This window comes from Scophthalmus maximus, chromosome 2 (genome assembly GCF_022379125.1).
Source record: "Scophthalmus maximus strain ysfricsl-2021 chromosome 2, ASM2237912v1, whole genome shotgun sequence".
Classification (NCBI taxonomy): domain Eukaryota; kingdom Metazoa; phylum Chordata; class Actinopteri; order Pleuronectiformes; family Scophthalmidae; genus Scophthalmus; species Scophthalmus maximus.
Window position 1 is genome coordinate 9691170 of NC_061516.1, and position 19704 is coordinate 9710873.

A 19704-nucleotide genomic window follows, 5' to 3' on the forward strand; every position below is an offset into this window, starting at 1 on the left:
TTTGCTGACGGTATCTCGTGTGGGTTTACACCCGTTCTGCCGCGTTAGCCCCGATCAGGCGACTCGTCAGGTGGGAACCTACACGGTGGCGATCTGGAGGGAGATGATGCTCGGGTATGTTTGTTTCGCAGGGGGTCACTTCCCGTGTGATGTCCTTTGAAGTTTATCGGCGGGCGGTGAACACACGTTTAAAGCTGTGGCGACGTGACTTCAAAGTCTTTTTGGTCGTTGTTGGCCTGCCATCTGCCAGCAGTGCTGCTGACCCCCGCCCCGCCACGCCCCGCCCCCCGCAGACGTCCCAGGCTAGCACCTAAACACACCTTTGCTCCGGCGATGTTCGCTGTCGTTTACATATTGAAGCGTTTCCTACGTCACAACCCCTCATTTGATGGAGGTGAAGACCCAGCGACCCTCACCTCAAGAGGCTTTTTGTTGTGTGTCCATACTACCTTTGACCCGAATGGATTAAAGCAACACAACATTCCTTGTTTTTCCTAAATTAATGAGAATATATGAAAGTGAAACCGGACTTTTCCTCATATGGCCGACAGCCACCTTAGTGGACACAGAGCCATGGCACATCGACAGTGATCCCCACCGTCGGAAGCATCATTGAATATATGGTGCAGTTAACATGAATTCATTTGTAGGAACCGTACAGGTTTAAATTGCCCTCTTGTTAAGTTTGACTTTCAAAACTGTCCTGGTTTGTTATGTTGCCTTGCAGGTGTCATCAGAATCAGAATCAGTTTTATTGCCAGATAGGTACAGGTTACATACCAGGAATTTTTTTTGGTGTTATTAAGGTGCATATTGCAGTCAACATATATACACAGAATTAGAAAAAGAATAATGAATAAAATAGAATAAGATAAAATGAAATAAAATTCACACTATTTACAATAAATTTACAATAAATATCATGAATATAACATATAATAAATGCAGCAACGTTATTGATCATAACTATATGAGAATAATGTGACGGTGATTCTTAATTCTAAATGTGTTTCGTCTCAATTCAATATTGTTGTTTGTTAATTGTAACAGAGGCATGGATTTAATTGTCATTCACACGGGCGTGGCTGTGTAGTGTCCTGGAATTTAGACTGAAACCCAACAGATAACTCCTCCCACACTAAACAATAGTGTGAAACTTTTGCTTCAGGATTGTCTCTTGGCCTCAGTCAGTCACATCCTGTGGTAGTTGCTGAAATGTTTTCTGAGATTTTCATGGCCAATGACGTTCCAGTCCGCGCATTTCTGAGAAACTGGGTGTAATGAAGAAGCGCCTTGTTTTGGAATCTTCATCTCTCCATGTAAAACGCTGGGCCAGGGAGTGTAATCTTAGGTTTAGAGAGTGTGTTGTTAGCCCTCTTTTGTCTCGTGACTCACATTGTTGTGTACACTAGTTTGGGCTCATTACCATCCTGATGGCATCCCGGCCTCGTCATTTGGCCGCTATTCCACTTCAGCAGACAAGAACAGTATCTGCCAGACTCGTAGCATTCTTTTATCATGGCTTGGAAATACGCAGTGATGTGCTTACCTCTCTTAAATGGTAACATAACAAGTAGGGTCTTCCTGCCCCATTTTATTTGCTCCATTTGTTGACAAGGCACTACATTCATTGTAAAATATTGAAAAAAATAATAAAATTGTATGTGGGATATACAAAATCCTTCAAATGATACCAGTGCTGAGGATTAAGGGTCTATTAAAGTGCAGATGATATTACTTCAGGCTTCACGTGATAAAATGAACTGAAATTTGGTCATCATTTCGCTTGTCACGCAGTCATTATTTGATAGGGGATTGTTTTTCCAGGTCATCATAAAATAACGTGAGATAACAACATTGGATAAATATTTAGTTTGAGGCCATGGGTGTCACACCGCACGCAGTGTAGCGATCTATATCATTAGTTGTCTGTCATGAGATGCTGTCGTTGGCACTGTCTGTCCACTTATTCCCTTTCTCATCAGACACCCTCTCGATTTCCATTCAGCAGTGCTTTATTCCTGTTGGGGTCCTCGCGTGGGACCTGACATTTCATTTTCCCTGCTACAGTGCTGCAGGACCTGCCCTGGTGGTTCCACTCCGGCCCGTTTTGGATTCAAGAGTGAAGCCAGTTGTCCAAGATAAACAGAAACCTGGTGAAACCAGGAGCAGGCGCAGAAAGCAGTTACCTGATAAGCCTGCAACCAAAGGTCCTGGCAGGGACTGGTTGCTTAGTTACCTTTTGAAAACAGACACAGACACAGAGAGAGAGAGAGACACAGAGAGAGAGAGAGAGACAGAGAGAGAGAGAGAGAGACACAGAGAGAGAGAGAGAGAGAGACAGAGACACAGAGAGAGAGACAGAGAGAGAGAGAGAGAGAGAGAGAGAGAGAGACTCTACAAAGCTTCCCTCCCCCCTCTTTTTCCATGTATGTACTAGGTCCTGTTTTACGGCACAATAGCTGTTGCAGGTGTATTGAATATCTTGACATAACTGACGTTTTATGAGTAGCTCTTATTGGGGGAACAACTATTCTCACTTTTACAATGTGTGGTGACAACCACAGAGATGGTTGGAGGAATGACCATTGTTGTTGGCCCCTCAGAGACAGTAATGCATGGGCTCAAAAATAGGTTCAAAAAGATCAGCTTGTTAAGTGGTGTTCACAAATAACCCCAAGGTTAGTTGTAAATTGACCCTAGTAAAATGTAAAATAAATCTGCACGGGAAAATAAAAATAAAATAAATTGTGACCTTGATTTTTGAGCTCATGGTAAGGATTGAATTTACATTACCTTGCTATGACCCAACAGTCCAGTGTCACTACTTGACTTTTGTTGGCTGCCACATGTTGCAGCTTTACCTGTAACCAAACAGGCACCCGCTCTGCCTGGAGCCCCCGTCCTTGGAAATGAAGGAGGAACACGTAGAATCGAATTACACTCCTGGGACACTGCGGTGTCCTCTACAATCTCATGACGGGGACAACTGCGCATGAATATTCACAGCCCTGGACGTTAATATTTTAGAATGCCAGGCCTGTACAAGCCCTGTGCCAATTCCTGTTCACCTTTTATAGGAGTGTGAAACGCTGATCCTGCCTTTACCTCGCCACATTACCCTAGCTCTCCACGCTTCCCTTCGTCCATTACATGTCTGAATTACTGAATGAACAAATTGCTGCCTGCTTGAGAATCAGTGAAAATGATTAATAGCGGTGCTTGTTTCTGAGCGCTTTTAATAGCAACGCAGCCTCTCTGTATTCAGAGCTCATTCCTCTCTCAGCGGTTGGGAGTAAAACTGCCGTCTGGTCTGCTGCCAAGCATTCTTGTGGGAAGAATTGATTTAGCCCCTTTGTCATAAAGTCAATATTATATTGAAAGATATCTCAAGTTTTTTTACTCTTCCAACTTATATAATAGTTTGGCCACAATATTGACCTACTGACAGCATCCCAGAGGCATGCAAGTTATGTGCTACATTACCCAATACGCTTTGCTCTCGAGTGGTTTTGCCTATATGTCACAAGCAATAATAAGTTCTAAAATATCATGTTTTAGTGCATATGTTGGACCGAGGGGATGACGTGTATTGGTCAGTTTGCTTGTTTGGGAGAGTGGGGGTGGGGGTCTCTGGCAATTACAATAGCACAATAAGAAAATTTGCTACTGGCAATTACCGAATTACAAATATTTTTTCAAGGCCAGTATTTTAGAATCGGGTGTTAAAATATTTTTTTTGTGGTTTTCTGATTATCCAGCTGTGCTATCACTAGAGGATCAAGAAGTGGAAAAGTTTGAAATAGGTTTTCTGGATTTCCTTTATGGCTTTGAAAGTTGTGCTTGGACTTGGATACAATTACTAGACGATAGTTTCGTTGAACGTGACAGTTCAACTTGAGGATTCACATTTAGAAATGATCAGATTAGATTTTTTCCTGAAGTTGTCGTCCATCTGGCTTGTAGCCTACTGCTCCTAAAACTTTGTTTTTAACATCTTATACCACCACAGTATCGCTAATTCCAGGCACAGAATCTTTATCTTACTTTTAGCCCTTGGACAATGACAACATAGTACATGAAAGCCTCTAGGAACTAGAGATCTTTTTAGTCTTGCTTCACCAATGAACTGTTTTTGAGAATTTAAACAAATAGTCATGATAACAACACGATGCACAATAAATTGTCCCAGATATGAATGCGATAAACAATATTATCAACATTTTATGACCATTTTTGATACATGAGAGCTTGCAGTTTAAGCCTATTGGTCGTTGTGTGTGCAAGTCCTACACGACTTGTGTTGCTGCTCAGAGAAATGTTATCGGAAGTTTAGACTTGAGTTTTGGCCCAGACAAAACAAGCAATTTGAAGACACGGTGCCTTTAGAAAAATATTAAAAATCCCTATTGTCTGATATTTTATCGACCAAACCAGTAATTGATTAATCATACAACGAGAACAGATGAGAGGATAGAAGCAGTTAGACTTGCTGGACATTCATTCCTATGTCAAAAAACACGCACATAGTCGCAAAAATACACTATTGTTGAGGTCAAATAAAAAGAGTTCATATTTATGTATCGTATATCAAACAATATTTACAAGACTCATAGTACACAGTTCAGAAATGACAGTACTCCTCTGACATCTTTAGCATGGCGGCTGAAATGCTTGTAATACAAGTTGAACAGAGATTGTACTGAAGGAGAGATGTTCCATCTACTGCGTATGTAACGTATCATTTAAAACAAGGTCACAGCGGTGCTGATTTCCCCCGCTTTCCTGACTCCAATCGGTCATCATCACTGTGTCACAGTGGTGGGGTGGTAGCGCATTCATCATTTAGCCACTTGATGCCCAGCTCTGCAGCGCCCACAACGCCCTCTGCTCCTAATGAGGAATCATAGGCTCTAAGAGAAATAATGTGTTCACCGTGGTGATGAGGGTTTTCATGTATCTCAAATGAGCATTGCCAGAATTCCATTTCTCTGTAGATAAATGTCATGGAGGCGGGAGAAGATGCAGCACACCATGTTGTGACGGATTTTGTTACAAACTGCTGCATGAATATTTTTGGAAAACTGCTACTGGAAATCATTAACTGTTCAAAAGGAAGTCGCTGCCACACTTAAAGCACACCAATTTCATGAACATGCTTTAAATGAAGACTCACAGCAGTGATAAAAAATGTGTGAATTTCAGATTTTTAATGCTGGATTGAAAAGATTGATTCTATATTCAGTTATAGTGGCATAAAGCAGCATAAAACAAATGCCAATCAGAATGCCTCTCAGTAGAGCACATTACTCCACCAAGGCCCAACAGTCCTCTTATGAAACCACATTCTAATCCGTTAGATCCAGATTTTTTGTTTGGATCCCCACCAAATTGCCCTCATAGATGTCAGTCCCCTAAATATTATTTTTTTTTTCATCAAGATCCATGAATTATTCCCCAGGAAATCTGTTGAAATATCCAGAAACAAACAAACCACCGTATCTCGCAATGATAAAGAAAGTGATAAAAATCCCTTTGTCCAGATCCAGGCCAAATTGTATTAAATTCCCATGTCTCGGCCTTCCACCATGCAGGATGTGGAAGTCCACTGTGGTTTTTGCATAATTCAAAATTCAACAAACAAACAAATGGACAAGGGTGAAAACATTACCTGCTTGGCGTAGGTAAAATGTGTGCTACAATATCCACATTCTGAGACATAGATGTTATACAGTAGCCTACTCTGTGCTTTGCCTGTTGAATGGAGCTACAAAATATTCCAGAGCCTTCACTCCGGTCTCTAAAGCACTCCTCCACTTCTGGTTCTTCCACTTGCTTGAACTTTGGATGTTTTTTTCCGCCCTTCGTGTATTCTGGTTATTTTGCATAATACTCTCACGGCATCTGAGCGGGCCGTCTTACTGTGATGATACACATTGTGGCAAGCAGGTCCCCAGGGTGCTGCACCTGCAGGTGCTTGTGTGCAGTCTGTCATTTCCTACCTGCTAGCTAGGTGTCAGCTCAGCTTTACACGATTTAACCACTGTTAAATCACCCATCGTGTGCAGGGTTACAGAATTAAGCTTAGTGTGTGAGTAGAGTGTAAATATATTTCCTTATATATATATATCAGGAAAAATAATCACTGTCTCGTGTAAAACAGACCTGTCAATTTACTCTGACAATGAATCCTTTGTTGCCAGGTCTGACTTCCAGTGGATGCATCATTTTGATGATAACCACTGCATATTGTGTTGTGCATGTCACATTATTATCAGCTTACAGTATGTCCGGACATTGTCTTACAAAGAGCTGAGTTGTGGGAAGATGATTGTATTTTGTCCTCCAGCAGTAAGCCCCCACCCTCTAAGAACATTAGAGTTAATTGTGTGTCCAATCTGCAAATATATTATGGCTCAGAAAAACAACAACATAAGCAGAAGGTGGTGTGATTTTTTTTTTGGGGGGGGGGGCGGGGAGGAAGGGGGTAAAGCAGCTGTTGAATGAGCCATTTTTAGCACACCTATCTTATTGAAAATCATTACACATTGTCGAGTGCGGGTACGGTGGGAAAGGCAGACAAATGTCTGTAAAAATCTCCTTTCTTGATTCAGTCCCACTCGAGTTTGCTCCGTGTGGTGCTGAAACTCAAGTCAGTCTCTGTCTGTTTTAGTATGTCGATGTTTAATCATCAAGTCAAATAATATTTACATGCTAATAACTCCTGTGTATAGAAGAAAAAGGATTTTTATAAAAAATGGCCATTACCATGAACAAAATGTGAGTGTGTTTTGATTGTATTATAGATTTAAGAATTATATTAAAGCGACGGGGTAGTGAAAATTCACGACGCATGCGGAATCTTGTTAGGAGTGTTAAGAATACAGATACAAAGCGACACAGAATTAGAACCAGAAAATCCCATTTCTTGTAACATTTGTTGCCTCATAATCAGTCTTAAGCTAAACTGAAGCCAGAGCCTGCAGTGCCAATCCTCACAGGTTTGACTCTGTAACAAACACAAATATTAAATGTAGATTTGAATGTATGCTCTCTATATTTGTGACAACTTCTTTGCATTATATATACATCATTCAGTGAATCTCTGAATTTCTGTGTTATGGATTAATGACAGTGTTGAATGATGAAAGATGCTGTTGGTGTGTTTTCAGGTGTGTGAAGATATACAGAAAAGAGAAGCTGCTGCTTCACATGCAGGCTGCAGCATATTTACAAAGTGGCTCCTAACTCCTTTGAAAATATGAATGCAAAGTAAACACGAAAAATGAAAAGGCATTACATGAGATTAGATTTGATGAAACCTTTTCCCATGGGGGAATCGGGTCATTGCAGTCAGGGTTTTCTCTGGATTTTCAAAGGGCTTAGGTGCTGTCTGGTGGTGATCATTATCAAAAAGATAATGAGCAAAGTCACTATAACGTATATACTGAATATCTCACTGGTAAAAAAATCTAATGTCAGTGTAACAGATATAATATTCCTGACATCAAAATACTGAGTGAAATTCTAGGAGCTCTGAACACATACATGAATCAATATAAGTCCTCCCTCTGCTGTTGGTTTGTGTCTGACACGTTGATACGTTTTCCCCATTTTAAGATTTGTGGCAAATTAATAAACAGACTTAATACAGACAGCTTTCACTTTAGCTTGTCTATAACAGTTTACTCAAGCTTACCTTTACAAGCATGCTGTGGTTGAGTAAAACAACAATTGCTGACAAAGCAGATGGGACAATCTCTTTTATTTATATTCAGTTGTTGTCACCTTGACTAAGATTTTACTTTAACTTCACCTGGTTCACTGTGTGTACGCAGCCTCTTCATTGTGTGTGCATGTTTTCTTTTCCTTTTCTATCCTAATGCACTGTAATAAATACTGGTAGGTAAAACTCAACTCGAAAAATATACCACTCCACTCTTGATATCTTGAACATGCAAAAATTAACATTTGGATGAGAATATATCTTTAAATTCCCATACCTAAATGAACTCTGTTGTACAGGCACTGTTCTCCTTCTCAAAATAGTCAGCCCGACTGCTTTTAATTGTGTGTTAAGGTAGGTTGGGAGAAGTCCAAGAGTGGAGCACAAATCTACAATGGCGATCAAGGACAGACACAACGCAATGGCTGGAACATTTCCATAACTAAAACAAAAAACGTACTAACCCCCTGAACACAAATACAACAGTTAAAACACTGCCTATTCAGCGCTGGACCTATATGTATGATGACCAGGACATCTGCTGCAGTTGGGCATAGGAAAGGCTCAACGCCTGAACCACAGCAAGGTCAGCAAGCAGCAACACACATTTAATTACTGTAGTGCACCTCGCCACCATGTGAGGAAATCTGCAGCCGGCCCAGTCGCCCGCCAGAGAGATGAGATTGAACTGAAAATAGCTCTGTGACTGGCTGGTTTATGATGGTCAGAGCACACATTACTGCACAACCTTAATCACTAGTGCTGCTGTTTTAATAAGCAGCACACAGGGGCCACCGAGCTGCAGTTGTTGCTGGTAAGTTCCAAAAGAACCAGCTGTTAAGTGTCTTAATGGAGCACATGTATAATTCATGGACACACACAGCCGCGTGGTTGGCTGGCAGGCTGACTGACTTTCTCTGAGTGGCTGATAATTGGAAGGAGGAGTGTAAACCCCCCCCCCCCATCCCATCTCAGTCATAGCTGCAGTCACAGAGACCAATTCCTCTCACAAGGTGGAGGAGCATCAGCTCTGCATTTAATCCCTCTGGGACAGGAGATCTATCTATTGCGAGATGATTTATCAGAGACGGTTAATGCTTTAACACAACTCAGTGGCAAGAGTTGTAGATTAACGACCGTGGACACATAAGAAGAGCCTGTAGCTAGCTACACAGGCTATGTTCCCCATGACCTATTTTTATGTGCAATTTGAAGTATCCCTTTATAAAAAGTTGGTGGAGACCGCATAATTAAAAAAAATCTTTCCCTAATTCCCCAAAACAGTTAATGCACAAAATGCTCCAGACAGTGTTACAAATTACTAAAACTAACTGAATTGAAAGTACTAGGGTAATTGCTCAGTTGAAAGTAACTCCTGCAGACCTCTCCCCATGTTTCCTCTCTCCATTGCCAAGCATACGGCATGTCGCATCGGTAAACTGCCAAGGCAACTGTTGTTTTGTTTTCGGTTTGCAACCTCTACTTCTTCTGCTGTTATATTACAGCCATGTTACGGTAGCCTACGTAGCCTATAGCACCATTTTCTGACGGAACTGGTATAGTTTATTCGCTCCAAACCAGTTGATGGAAACGCACGTAAATTCATAGCTAATGTCATGTGGGATTTTTTCTATCAAAAAGGCTCTTGCCTCCAACTCTTATTAATTTGCTACAAACACTTGCCGGGTAGAACCGTAACAGCTCAAGAGCTTTAAAGGCTTTGTGAGAATGACATGACTTTTGTGTGGACATAAGTCCCTGATAATCCTTCTGTCATATAATCCAGTGTGAGAGATATTTGTTGGATTGACTCCACCTCGATCTAAGTTAATCAACACCAATGTAAGACTCGGTTAGTTGCATCAGTCAAGAAATTTTTCGAGACAAGCATGAACATCATCACAATACATTTACTCTCAGGTTGTCTGTTTTGATATATTTTTAACAACAGATTTTCTGCCAATACAGAAAAATCTGTTGTTTTTATATTTTCTTGTACAAGTCATGCCACTTATGGTCAACAGTTGTTGTGCAGTGCCCCATTCACTTTCACTGAGATTATGTATTGTCAACCTGATCCAGGATGACCTATAAGCAGTGTTTGGCTTGCTGTCTAGACAACTCAGGGGTCAGACCTTTTTAGATGTCATTAGAGCCACCGGGGAGCTGGCTAGTATGGCAGTTTCCCGGTAAAAGGACTTTGCTACATCCACTAAACACCCAACTGCCAGATGACCTTAGCAGAATCTTCTTAAGATGTCATTATCAGGATTCCTACACAATGTGGAAAAGTATGTCATTTGATTTTAGTAATTTCCAGGTCTGGATAAGTATAGAAAAAAGAAAAGAGAGTATAGAAAATGTTTCCAGGCTGAAGTCTAAACATAGGTGAATCCAAAGATTTTAGAATAAGAACGAGCCGTCTCAAATTCTCTCTACTCTAGTGAATAATTTTCCCAAGGTCAGTGATAAACGTAGCCGTAGCAACACATACTCTGTGCCTGCCACTGTCACTACGGTATCTAAAGAGCCGTAGTTCACATATGTCTATGACCGGCAGAAAGAAAAGTAGTTCCTATCAACCGGGCATTATTTAGATTATCCTTGTGATACCTAGTTACTTTGTACTGTGTCTCCTGTTGATGATAAGATACAAATTTACCCTGAATTACTGAGTTTAAATATCAATCTTTTAATTTGAGAATCAGTCCCAGTCAATATTTCAATATAATTCCGGAGAAACTGTGACTTTCTGTGTATGAAGTGCAACATAATAGCAGACACAGTCAGAATGTGATATGTTAACAGTTGAATTTTAAATTTTACTTAATAAACATCTAGCTATTTGTACTCTGATCTAAAAACAAATCTACAGAGAAAAAGAAAATTTGAGGCTGAAAAAAGTCTGGAATTTTGAAATAGAAAATGTTTAGGAATATATATTCCATTTTGGCCAAATATGTTAAGATATTGTTAGAAGATATTCTACATGTGAAGGCAACTTTACACGTAGAAGGTGTAGTAGTCATACTTCCTGATAATTCAAGAAATAAAATGGTAAAAATGTTAAACTTGCTTTTATTGCTCGTCTTAAAATTCAGTTTTCTTTCCTGGGAATAAGGTGACATTTTTGAACATTTCCAATTTTTTAAAAACCTAATTCATGGTCAGGTTTTTTATGTGAAGTTGCTATCCATTGTATTTACTTATTATAATAATAGTTCTAAAAAGTACAATCATAGATTCATTGGTAATGCCTGAGTAGTATTCAGTTTGTCAACCATAAGTGTGGTGGATCCACAGGAATACAGTGATGCAGTTTTATCTCATTGATATCAACCTTACTTCTTGCTCTTCACTCTTTTTATTTGTATCAGAGCTGAGCCAATTTACTGCCAATGTAAACAGAACTGCTGCCGGTGCTTCACATTAGAAGCATTCAACCTGCAAAATACTACACTTTGTTGTGTGTTTGTCACTGAACTTAGCGCTGTGCAAATTTTTAAAAAAAGAAAGAAAATTGTTTCTGCATGTTTTCATCAGTGGTTGAATAATGGAACAGTTTGGAGCCACAGTGAACCATTACATGAAGAGATGTAGATGACAGACACACCTCCACTTTCTCTCCAAGATAACCAACTTTTTCTACTGGAGCAGTGTATCGCTTCAAATTGCGGTTGCTCATGGCATTTTGGGGGAAAAAGCCAATTATTAACTGACTTATTTTGTCCATGGAAATTGATACAATAGCTGCTCTCCTGTTGTATTTCTGACGAAGTAGCTGCTAACTGCTGCTACTTCCACTTTAATACATTTTAATTTTGTAATGAAAACAATCTCAGTCCAGATGAGTTTTTTTACTGCCTCATTAGAAGAGGAAAAGGAAGCAAACTGTCTACACTGCAGTGGGTTTCTTAGTTGTAGGAAATACTGAACAAGGAACAACAATGGTAAAAACTAAGACCTCTGATTTCTTTGCTTGGACCGACAACACAATGGTAACTGTTACTGGCAGTAAGTGTTAACAATGCTTGTAACCCGTATTCATGTTGAATTCAGATGCACAGGTTTCACCATATCAAGCATAAATCAAATCTTAAGCTGTACAACTTTCGACTTGACTCAGCTCTGATTCCACTTCACTTAGAGGAAAATCTAAGAAGGGATTACTAACATTGCAATTCAACCCCTGTTGAAGAGAAGTGCATGTTGACTTTTTTCTTGAAGCTGTCATCATAAAGCTCAACAGCAAGGGTTCGGAAGTGAAAAACCCATTCATATTCTTTATCAACATTTTGATTCTGTATGATATCAACCTCGTTTTAAGAAGAACATTTTTTTGAGAAATGTCATTGAGAAGTTCTACACTACCCACAATCCTAAAGAGTAACATCTACGTCTCTGACTGGTGGAGCTCGTTGTTACCATGGACATGTTTACTACACCCGCGATCTTCATGTCGGCTAGTGATGCTGCGTTCCATTGTACCCGGAACTCTGAACCTCGGATGATGCAACCCCCAACACTATATAACAATATAAACACTATAATAATGATGAAGGTGAAATTCAAGAAGAAGCTAAACTGTCGGTTGGAAGTAGCTGGAAATGCATTCTCAATGGTTTATGGGAAGAGTGGTTCCTTCACTCTCAATTAGGTACACAATCTTGTACCTTTGCCTTTTTTTCCATTTTCCAATTTTTCTTTTGCACCAAATAAAATGTATTATGGTAACAATTCATCTCGTAGCTTATTGGCTTGGTTTCTGGCTTAAAATTTTTATACAAGGATTTTATGAAACGTCAATTGAGTAAATGAATGGAAAATTCACTTCCGGAACTGGAGCTGTTCAAGAAGTGGGCGGTCACTGTTGAGCTCTATTAAAAACTGAAATCTTTGATGAAAGATGTTTTTAACTGGGGTGGTTGGGCTCCTCATTGGATCCCTAGCAACAGCTTTACAAAATAGTACAGCTGCTGGTCTTTGATTCAGAAGCAATTTCACGCTGTTGAGTCCAATTTAATGTGGGGATAACGTACTATAATGTTTGTCTATGTGCAATGTGTTTAATGTTTTCTTCTGGAGTTTGCAGTAATCAGGTCTCCAAGATTCTTTTTACTTGTGTTGTGGAGATGGATCTAATTAGCCTAGGGAGACTGTCGGGGTTAAAACTGTTTACTCGCTGCAAAGCAAAACTCCAAGAATCTGGAATCCCTTCAAATCTGAGCTCTGCCCTTTTTGATGACGCTTTTATCTCTGCTGTCCAGACTCTCCACTCCATTGTGAGTATGGCAGGCTTCATCTCATGCACAGTTTAAGAACACAACATGGAGAAAAAATACCATCATTCTATGTCACTGAAGGACTGGCTCTTGTGCAGGAAAGCTGAACTAGTGCTGTGGAGTTATTTTTAACATTCCCAAACGTGTCCTGTCACTTAACCGTGTATGTAGACTAGACTAGAGTAGTGGTTTTGAGCGCTTTCCTCATGTCTAGGCTGCAAATGCGAGCTGGAGACACGAATAAGCCCAGCGGTCTCGGTTAAGCTGTAACAACAACTGACAGTCTTTGCCTGCAGCTTCCTACAGGGCTCAGCACTCAGGTGCTTTCACTACACCTGCCTCACAGAACCTCTGAGTGGAGAAGAGACCCCAGCTTTGTTACATCAGACCTGTTTCACTCACTGTACAAAGGGGAGAAAATAAAGAGAGAAAAGAAAAAGGATTATCCATCTTGTTATCTTTTAACAGCGGCCTTATCTTGATGTCCTGCTGTAGTGACTCCCCCACACAGAGGACAGGAACGGGCTGTCTGTGTTGTTACACTTTCACACTCTGGCTGGTGGAGAGTCCTTTGGACAGGATGAGAGGGTTTAGTGAGAAGGGATGTTACAAAATGCATTTGAAAAGGAATTGACGTATTAGCAGTTATTACAAAGTACTTTGTCAATACACCATTTCTGCCTCAGGCAGCTTTCAGCAGCAGTGTTTTTAATGAAATGAGCCGTGTTGGTCCTGTAGCCGTTCACAGCACACTCTGGCCATAAAACATATATAGGACTTTGTATTTTCCAGCAATGTCCAGAACACCACCATCATGCAATGTCCTTAAGGCGGGGGAGGTAATTATAGATGAGAATCTAGAGAAAATGGCATGAGCAGGGCAGACTAATTGACTGTCTCCCAGCCAGTCGAGCCGACAACAATACAGGCCTTTACTACATGGGAAATACTGTGCAAATCTCACATAGGCCGAGGTAATACTTTAATCTGCGGGAGTAGGCCCTGTGTAACCTACACAAAACCTGAGAAAATCATCTGTACCCGAGGTAAAGGAATCTCTGCTTCTTCTTCTATTTTTTGACCGGCAAACTTAGGGGGGAGTGAGTGATTTCCAATAGTGCTCAGGCTTTAACTTTTAAAGTATGCCATCTGAAAGAACAAGGGAGGAACTCAGGAATTCATTGGGAGGCATCTGTGTTTGAATTCCTGATATTTTATACATGCCTGTGAACTGTCTGCAGTCTGGCCTTGAACCTTAATCCTTTTAGTGGTTTGGCTGTGTGTCATAAGAGTCTTTACCTCTCCATAGGTGTTTACTTTTTTGTGTATATATATGCAATCAGATTTACCTTGGCCCTTTTCATACTTGAGTAAAAATAAACCCTCAGTTGACTGAGCACAAAGTGCCAGAGTTGTAAGTGTCAGTGATTTGTTTCAGATGCCATGAGGTAGTAGTCTCTTATTGCTGAGAAAAGCAAATCTGACGAAACTTGCCTTCGTTCTCGTTCTTCTCACCGCCCAAGTTGTTTCAGTGAATATGCTACACTGAGACATCCAGCCCACTGCAGACTGAACAGATAAAATGTCTGAACTCTAGAAATGTGAAGTTGATTCCCCTCCAGAATTTTAATAAAAATCCCTTACTGCTAACGTTTGTTCGGAGCTGCAGAAAAGACGTCTAATCCCTAAACACAGTACGTCTTAGCCCTGTGTTTCGACCGGTGTGATGACTTTAAACGGACATGATTAAGCGTACTTGTGGGAAACCTTTATTTTTTTCTGTATACTCGCTTATTTTTCGCTTATACTCGCAATTTTATAGCTTGTCCCATAAAACACAAATGTGAATGTGAGGATGTATGTTCTCTAAAAACCCCAATGAAATCCAGTCTGTGACAGTCAATCAACAGTCTGCATGAAGTAGCTGCACTCTGCTGCACTTGTGTCTCAGTGTTTGATCAGCGATGCTGCCTCCTGATCATAGTTGGCATTGTGCCCTGGGGCCCGGACAAAGGCTGGGCTGGGGCGCCGGCAGGGGCCTGGTCTGTATCAGACACTTTATTTGTTTTGGGGGATGGGGGATAGGATAGGCTGCAGCGTGGCTGCCTCCCCCTCTGTGCATAAAAACCCCTGTGTCAGGAGTAGAGACACCCCACGACTACACCCCACTGAGACATCTGGCTTTCATTTGTTTGGTACATAGTGACCTGCTGGAAGAGAAGAACACAAATACCTGCCTTTAATAAACAGTACGTCTTTGAACAGCCGTACCGAATTCTCATTTGTTATGTACTTTCAGAAAAATTCAATATTTATTAAAAAAAACATTCTTCATGTGTTCTGGGTGATCATGTTGTGATTGGATGAAATAAAAATATTAGATAAGGCCACTGTACTAAATGCAACGGTTTGGCTCGATTTCCCAAACCACCTAGACATGTCTGTCATCAAATCAACAAGTGACTGCAGGGCGTCTCCAATTCATGCAGATTATTATTAAACAGGCAGTGTCAACCACTATATTCTGGCAGGTCAGACTGAAAGTAGTCTAATGTGCAAGTAAAAAGTGAAGTTAAAAATCCAAAAGCTGTGTCACAATTAGATCAAATCTGCATATAAAATACATGCTGACAGCAGATGTTGAGGGGCTAATGTTTGGCCAACAATAATTTAACTGCTATCTCGCACTTTCTGCCTTAAAGTCGGACTGATGATTGATTTAAAACCTCCACCTTCTCCTGTAATGACGATTAAATGACAAAAGAGACACAAACGCACGTGTGTATTTGTGAGGCATATTCCTACGTTTCACCATTTCTCTCAAGTCGGGCTAACTGCTTTCACGTGTTCAGTAATTGCTCACAGGAATTTTCAGAATTTTTTGTTTTCCCTGCACAGTGAGGAGGACATGATTTTGTAATTACTGGCATATCTGACTGAAGTAAATACTCCAGCTGTTACATGTGTCAGCTTCCCATGTGTCACACCTACTCCTACAGAGCGGAATGTTTGTTTTTTTCAAACAAGACACACCAATGTATCTCTGACACGCACCATTTTCCGTACCTTTGTCCTCTTTTATGGGCTTTCTGTTTTCATTTCCTCCTCAAAATGACTATATTGGCACACATTATCTTGTTTCCCATGTGGATGTTTATCAGCTGGCTATCAGTTCAATGCTCCTTGGACTGGCATCCTGCCTATCAGCTTTATGGCACAACCAGTTCCCATATTTTTTGTCTCCAGCTCACTGTCCCAGGGCTTCAACAAATCCTCAAGGACACAAGCCCTGTATATGTATATTGTGTGTGTGTGTGTGTGTGTGTGTGTGTGTGTGTGTGTGTGTGTGTGTGTGTGTGTGTGTGTGTGTGTGTGTGTGTGTGTGTGTGTGTGTGTGTGTGTGTGTGTGTGTGTGTGTGTGTGTGTGTGTGTGTGTGTGTGTGTGTGTGTGTGTGTCTGCATGTATGTGTTTCTACAGGTCTCAAAGACACTGGGTGTTCTTATATGACTCTTCTGTGTGCTCTAGATAAATTTGCCTCCTCTCACAGGGATGGGGGGACAGAGGGAGGCAGGGATTCAGTTAGTTGGCCAGGGTTATTTTTAGTGGTTTGGGTCTGGCTGTAGAACAGTTCATGGAGGCAGAGAGGTTAGACGAGCAGCTGGTTGAATTCACACTTGAGCCTTTATAGATGGTAATGCATAATGCAAATACCAAGTACAAAATCCCAGGGCCATGACTTCAGAGTCTTTGACTCGACCTTTTTGATTAACTGACTGTTAAGGATCAAGCCAGTGTGAATTTGTCCTTCCTATCTCCCCCTCCTCTCTCCCTTCTGTCCTTTCTGTAGTTCTTTTATTCCCTGGCTTTTAACCGACCGATGGTGGAATTAATAATCTGATTGGAATCCATAGAAAATATAATAACATCCTCCCTTTTAATGATTTATTAAGGACTATATTATAGCAGCAACAGGGAGGCAGTAATTATTTTATATAGAAAAATACCAGGATTACCAGACTTTCATAATTAAGCAACTACATCAGCTATTGTCAGTGTAACTGTTTATGTTCATGGATTCGTGCAGCAATTGGTTTCTGTAGACCTTCACAGCTATGGCATTAACTCCATCCCAATAGGCTCGTCTAGGCTGTCAAATGCTCAGGCGGCCGAGTAAAGTGCCTGTCATTCGTCACCCCTTCATCATTTAATGTTCAATTATGTCAAAACAGCCTTTAGGTCATCCGCACTGAGAATTGATGGCAGCTCTGTGTGGCAAGTGGAGCTTTCATGCTGTGTTACAGCACAATCAGTATGGTTCAACAGTCCCCATCCCTCCGCAACATTAAATAAACCGCGCCGGGCTCACTCTCAGGGCACCCACATTGCTTTAAATTGAATAGTTTCAGCAGGGGCACTGGGGCGAGCATCCAGAGCCTCCTTTTTTAGCTGCAACCAAGTTATGAAGTTATATCCTCTGCTGTGCCTGAAATAATTGATGTTCTTCAGCTTGGTCACAGGGGTTTTGCATGGCTGTTTATGATGGGGGACAGTGTCTGTGCCTTTTAATTTGCTCATTCCAAAGCCCCCAGACTGCAATTTTAACATAATGAATCGCTAGTGTTCATCCCACCATCATTGCACATCCAGGGAAAAGTGCCACAGTATTCAGAAGCGCTGTCATTTTTGTTTTTCTGTTTGTTTCGTCCATTTCTTTTTTCATAATTGTTATATTGGGCGTGGGTATGGCTTTTTTGAGCAGCACTAAACTAAAAATATTTCCACTTGCAGTGTTGTTAATGAGAACAACATGTATTTACATGTATGTATTTGTATATACATACATGTATTTACATGTATGTATTTACATTCATGTAAATGTATGTAAATACATACATACACATTAGCACAATATGGTGTTCTCATCCATTTACCCTGCGTGCCACACACACACACACACACACACACACACACACACGCTTATAATTTTCTTTGTTCATATCTATTTGCATGAAACAACTTAACACTAGACCAAAATACTAGATAAATGCTTTCACTGCTACCAAGGCCTTCACCAGCCCTAATGCAAGTGTTACTATGTTAAAGACTCACAAACCTTTAAAAGGAGGTAAATGGAGATAAATCCCAGTGCAATTTACCTCTTTTACCTAGCTGAGCTTTTTGTTGTCACTGTTGTTGCCTTGTGAGCTTAAAATAGCTGCTGCTGCTGCCTTCCTCTCCCCATGGTAAGACTTGGCTTTTTAAGACTTGACTCCCAATGATGCTCTTTAAGGTCAAAGAGCAGAAAAAGAGGCTTATCATCTGCGATGACCACTGCCATCGCTCCCATGGTCTTTAGCTTGGCTAGCACAAAGGTTGGGAGCTTGTCAACCTGTCTTCTGGTGTCAGGGTTTTATTGCGCTCTACCGAAGCACAGCTTAAAACCTCATGTCTCTTCTCAAAGACTGCTGACAAATGGCTTCTGTGTGAACGGTGTCTATGCTCAGGAATCCACGTACGTGTCATTAAGAATCTAATCGTTCTTCGCTGCAGAGTAAAGCCACAGTGGACCAATTGATGCTCCTCATAGATATATTGGTATTTGTAAACATTTCCACCGATAGGTATGTTCATTTCAGTATAGAAATGCAAAACTAGGTTTGAGGTCATCTGATAAGTGTGTCACCATAACACCACAGAGAGGCAGGTTGACTCAATCATTTTAAATGAACAACAACAACAAAAAAGACATTCCAGTGATCCATATTGAGATTGTTTTGTGTTGATTAAGCACGTCAATTCTGATGGGCCATAGCTGAGTGAGATAACCTTTATTTTCAGGATGTGCATAATGATTTCAGCCTTGCAGGTTACACCGGTTTCATGTTATTAATAATACTCATATCTTGCACATAAAATCCTAAAAAACTGTGTTCCAACCGTGCCTGTTTTTACAGTGATTATTTGTAAAGGAACCACATGGGTGTTTATAAAGATGCCTCACCATGACAGATTGGCGCTTGAGTTTGTTCACTTCCACAAACCTCCGTCTCTTAAGCACCACAGCAACCTCCGAAGGGATTGGTTGCCAGGAGACAGGATTCGCTCCCCATTGTATGCCAACAAAGGTGGAGGGGATGGGTGGTGGGGTTACAATCAGCAGGACTGGAGAGAATTGGAGGCCTAGAGGACAGGCATTCTACAATCATGGGTGTGTTAGAGAGGAGGAGGAGGACCGGCAGAGGGGGGCATAGAGGTGATGGTGGGGGGGATGGTCAGTGAGTGGCAGTGGGTGTGTGGGGTGGAGGGCGCTGACACCCTAAATTCCTCTTGCTCATTCCCAGTAACCCCACTGGGATGTGCTGTGTCAAACAGAATGGTGGAGGCTGGAGGGAGTGAGACACTCGGAGAGACCCTGGCAGTCATGAATAGATATTAAGACAGACTTTTTAATTAGCCAGCGTGCCCTCCCCCACTGTGTACATGTGTGTAACCACGTGTGTCTACTACATGCACACACACATGTACTCATACACAGTAGCACACACATTCTTACTACAGCAGACAGCGTGTTTCTGTTGTACACGCATGACTGCATTTACCAGCAGCAATTTTTCAATGTTTTCTTTGCACTGTAATGATGGTCTCTCTTATCAGCCAATTGTACCTTTTGAGGTAGAGAGACAGTTTACTTTTGC

General features: G+C 41.0%; 1 protein-coding gene across 1 annotated transcript in view; it reads left to right on the forward strand.

Annotated features, from left to right (window-relative positions):
* The window catches only part of cxadr (CXADR Ig-like cell adhesion molecule), a 41070-nt gene that overhangs the window by 663 nt on the left and 20703 nt on the right, over positions 1 to 19704 (forward strand). The gene's annotated exons all lie outside the window — the stretch shown is intronic.